This window comes from Pipistrellus kuhlii, unplaced genomic scaffold, assembly GCF_014108245.1.
Source record: "Pipistrellus kuhlii isolate mPipKuh1 unplaced genomic scaffold, mPipKuh1.p scaffold_m20_p_32, whole genome shotgun sequence".
In the NCBI taxonomy this organism is placed as follows: domain Eukaryota; kingdom Metazoa; phylum Chordata; class Mammalia; order Chiroptera; family Vespertilionidae; genus Pipistrellus; species Pipistrellus kuhlii.
Window position 1 is genome coordinate 1,863,541 of NW_023425532.1, and position 5,236 is coordinate 1,868,776.

General features: G+C 42.0%; 1 pseudogene; it reads left to right on the top strand.

Moving 5' to 3' along the window:
- The first annotated feature begins 907 nt into the window (after positions 1 to 907).
- LOC118731830 lies at positions 908 to 1,038 on the top strand (annotated as a pseudogene).
- The last annotated feature ends 4,198 nt before the right edge of the window (positions 1,039 to 5,236 follow it).

The following is a 5,236-nucleotide window of genomic DNA, read 5'->3' on the forward strand; positions in this document are numbered from 1 at the left end:
TATTAAAAAGTATATAATACAATTCAGTAGCCATTTATATTAATACTAAAGCTCAAATTAGCAATCAAAGGAAACTACTGAAAAACTGAGAAAACCATATTCCAAAATTTGCCAGAAAGCTTTACACTAACTAGTAAAATGTTTAAATCATTTCTATTAAAATTGACAAAAAGATAGGGATGCTAAATAATATCTACTAGCCGACATGATTTTAAAGGTTCTATCTCAGCATTGTCCAATACAACTTTCCATAGTGATGAAAGTGTTTTCTGTTTAATGCTGCCCAATACAGTAGCCACTGTACCTGAAACCAAGGTTTGGCTGCCTGACCTCATGAAAGCCAAACTTGCGAGACAGATACTGGTAAAAAGGAAAGAGATTTCATCAAATGCTGGCATCTTGGGAAGATGGAGGATTCTTGTCCAAAGTCCATCTTCCCACATCAGTATAGGTAGAGGATTTTATAAGGAGGGGGAGGGAAAGCAAAACAAATAAATCAATGGAAGGGGATGTAAAAGCTCTCTATGTGCAGGCAAACACAATCCATTTTGATAAGGATCTCAAAACTGATCAAGCCATGGTCTGGTGTTCGTCATCCTGGTTTTATGGTTGAAGGTCAGCAAATCTAAGACTGAGATGACCAAAGGTCAGAGTCTGCATTTTCTGAAGAAAGTTCCTAGGATTCTTAAACAAGTACATTGTTTATCTACAAGCTACATATTAGCCAGAGTCAGCATTTGCAGAAACTATGTCAAAAAGAATAGTAGGCTGGATTACAATTCACAACTGTTACACCACTAGCCATACATGGCTATTGGGCACTTGAAATGTGGCTAGGTGACTAAGAAACTGAATTTAAAACTTTTTTAGTTTAAATAATTTTAAATTTAAATAATCACATAATTGCAAGCAATACTAATAAGGAATAAATCTCTTTCCTTTTTACTAAAACAGTCAGATATAACTTGCTATAGCAATAAAGTCTAACCTATTCCAGTGTTCTCTCCTCTATCAGACAAGCTGTTATATAGAATTAGTGTAAAAAAAAAAAGGCACATAAACTTAGTAACTACTGTATGGGATAACTAGTAATACAATGACAATAGGAGAAATAACCACATCAAATATTGGATAGAAGAGACAAAAGAGGAATTGATTGCCCCAAAGAGGTATGCCTGCCCACCCACCCAGAGCTCCTCAATGGATAGCCCCAAAGAGGTAGGTCAGAGCTGGGATCTCGCCTCCGCACTGCATGGAGCAGCGAGATCCCTGGCCTTGCCGTGTGGAGCTGTGGGCCCTGCCTCTGTGCTATGCTTGCAGCATCAAGCCCCCATACACCCACATGCACCCACTGTGCACACAGCCTCCTGGTGATCGCTGGTTGCAGTGTGAGGGCATCATGGCGTGAGGGCGTGATGACCATATAAGCTTTTATTAACAGGATGATATGATTGTACAATTAGAAAACCTGAGAGACTATACTAGGAAGGTACCAGAATTGGTAGGTAGTTTTGACAAGGAACTATAGACAAAATCTCTCTATATAAAAGGCTAATGTGCAAAGTGTCCCCTCAGGAGTTCGACCAGGAGTTCAATCACTTGATTTGACATGTGCTGGCCACTCAGTGTAGATAGGACTCACAGGTACCCCTCTTGCTTACCTACAACAAGTTTGGATATAGACCCTTTAAATGCCAATTATTTGCCTCATAAACACTGATTAATTGGAACAAAATGCTTGTTAGCTAAACTTCAGTCAGGTTTCTCTCTTTCCTACAGGCTGTGAACTCTGCTTTTCCCCAAGCCTGAGCAAACACAAAAAAATGTCAAAGGGGCTCCCCTTCTCAGCTTTTCCTAAGAATGAGCTGACCTGTCAGAACCCACTGGTCATTGCCTATTTGTGCAGCCTCTTTATAGATCCTGCTTATCTCGGCGTGCCTTCTCCTCCTGGCAGTCAAAGAAAGACCCCTTTCCTGTTTGCTTATGAGCTGCTTGCAGATTTCTGAGATGGGAGTGTTCTCCCTAGTGCAGCAGTCTTCCTTTCTAATTAGTCTCTTCATATCTACATCTGGATTTGACAAAACAAAAACAGAGTTTGACCTTGACCTCATGCCACACACCAGAGTAAATTCTAAGTAAATTTAAAGTTCCAGGGGGGAAAAAAAAGGAAGACAAAAATAAATAAATAATAAATAAATGTTAAGACTATGTTTTTAGGGTGAAGGGATTGAGAAGCACAGATTGGTAGTTACAAAATAGTCATAGGGATGTAAAGTACAGCAGGGGGAATATAGTCAACAATATTTTATTAACTATGTATGGGGGCAGATGGGTACTGGAAATATCGAGGAAACACTTTATGAAGTATGATTGTCTAATCACTATGCCATACACCTGAAACTATTATAAATGATATTGAATGGAAACTGTAATTGAAAAAAATTAACTTTAAAAAATAATAAAGTGAGATGCACACACACACAAATAAAATAAAATGTACTTAATGGGCTATAGGTAAACTAGGTGATACTTATGAAAATGAACTTTTATTGCATCCATCCTCAGAATCTGTCTATCTATTCTTCCGCCATTTTCTATCTCCCCTGCATCCATCCTTAAAAAAAAAAAAAAGATGACCTTTTAGGACTACCTGGAATGGGGAAGGAATATCATGCAAGACAGGAGATACAGAAGCCAGAAAAGAAAGCTTAGATTTTCTGATGAGAGAATACATTTTCCTAATTATAGATCAAAGGACACATGAAATGCAGACAAAAAGAGTTAGGAGGGAATTATTGCAATGCAGCAAAGGGTTAATAACCATACTTTACAAAGAGAGTCTACAGATTGATAAGAAAAGACAAATCATTCCAAAGACAATTGGACAAAGAATTTGAAGACTGGCAGAAGTCAAAATGGAAATGGCCAACAAACAGAAAAATATCCTCAGTTGCACAAGTAGTTGGGAAAATGCACATTAAAGCAGTTCAATGCTACTAGCCCTTAGCAAAGGTTAAAGAGAGCATGGACATCCACTGGTGGGGATTTGCCTCAATGAGTTCATATTTTGCTGGTGAGAGAAGGACATGTCTTTTGGGGAGTGATTTGGCTGTATCTATTCAACAACAAAATACCCTTACCTGCATTTAATAATAAAAGTTCAGCCGAGACCGGTTTGGCTCAGTGGTAGAGTGTTGGTCTGCGGACTGAAGGGTCCCAGGTTCGATTCCGGTCAGGGGCATGTACGTTGGTTGCGGGCACATCCCGGGTAGGGGGTGTGCAAGAGGCAGCTGGTCGATGTTTCTCTCTCATCGACGTTTCTAGCTCTCTCTCTCCCTTCCTCCTCTCTGTAAAATATCAATAAAATATATTTAAAAAATAATAATAATAAAAGTTCAAAATATAAGAAGGACAAATTGGTGCTGTGAACACCTGACTTATCAACAATCCAGTAGGAGAACCTCTCTCTTTGCTCAGTGGCTCATGGGGAAAGCAGAAGAACATAATCAGGAAGGAGATACACATTTTCAAGGGCCCACGAACAAGCTTGTGAACCAATAAACACAGATGCCTAACACAACAACTGGAAAATTCAGTCTTTTCTTTTTAAAATATTTTTATTGGTGACTCTATTTTCCCCCATAATCCCCCAATTTGCCTCCCTCCACCCTGTCCCCACCCCCCTAGGGCTTCCTCACATTATTATCTGTGTCCATGGGTACCCAATGTTTTCAATCAAGAGATGACACATTTTTGAAAATTGGGTCCATGGTTTTTTTTGTTTTTGTTTTTAATTATTTTGTTTTGTTTTGTTTTTAATATATTTTATTGATTTTTTTACAGAGAGGAAAGGAGAGGGATAGAGTCAGAAACATCGATGGGAGAGAAACATTGATCAGCTGCATCCTGCACGCTCTGCACTGGGAATGTGCCTGCAACCAATGTACATTCCCTTGACCGGAATCGAACCTGGGACCCTTCAGTCTGCAGGCCGATGCTCTATCCACTGAGCCAAACCAGTTAGGTCATTGATTTTTTTTTAACCTCATTTTTATTGTTGATACAATTATGGATGTCCCCACTTCACTCTTTGCCCACTTCCACTCAGCCCTGGTCCCCCCTGCCCTTTTGCCATCACCACTCTGTTGTCTGTGCCTATGGTTATGCATATATGTTCTTTGACTAACCCGTTCGCCTTCTTTCATCCAGCCTCTCCCTCCCCACACCCCTCTGACAATGGACAGTCTGCCCATGTACCCATGTCTCTGTACTTAAGCCTTAAGGCAAGTTTCAAGACATTTCAGACATGTCCGGACTGCAGCCAATCAGGACAGCAGTCACGAACATCCGATTCACTTGGTGTTTGGGGAAATGGAGAACAGTGTGAGGGACTGTAAAATATTCTGCATCCCCCTTCATTCTTTCTGAGTCATTAGTTCTGAGAACAGGATGCTGCGGACTGAGGTGGCCCAAATCGTCAACTGCTCCTTCCGGCTGCTTTCAAACACCTGCGGATCAAAGCCCCCTGCGATGCAGCTGGCACTTGGGGTGCTCTTGTTCCCGCCCCCATAAAGCTCCTCCCCATGCTCCAGGGGGCACTGCTGGGGCTGCTTTCTCTGCCGCACCATCTGAACAAGGTACCCATGCCCTTGCCCCTTGGTCTCAAGGCATTTTGTGGTTGTTGTTAATCCTCACCCAAGGATACATTCTTTCCACTGATTTTTACAGAGAGTGGAAGGGCGGGGAGGGGGGCGGGTAGAGAGACAGAGACAGAGAGAGAGAGAGAGAGAGAGAGAGAGAGAGAGAGAGAGAGAGATGGATGTGAGAGAGACACATCGATTGGTTGCCTCACACTGGCGCCCTGACTGGGGCCAGGGATGGCGCCTACAATCAGAATCAAACTCTAGACCCTTGCGTGGTGGCAACGTTCTAACCATTGAGCGAACCAGCCAGGGCTCGCAGCATGTTTGCAAGTTCGACAATGGACTTCTAGATAATTCCTGGGTCAGAAGGAAAAGAAAGCTATAAATGAGCACTTGAAATTGAGCACTAACGACAAGACATCAAAACGTGGATCCTTACTAGCAGAACTTGAGCCTTCATGTTTACATAGGAAGCAGAAAGGTCTGTTAACCGGTTTTAAAAGTGGTGACATGGCCCAGGACGGGCATCAGGGCCCCCAGGTGCTCCTCGCACAGATGCTGGGTGCCTCGCGCTCCATCACTTGAGCTCCCCG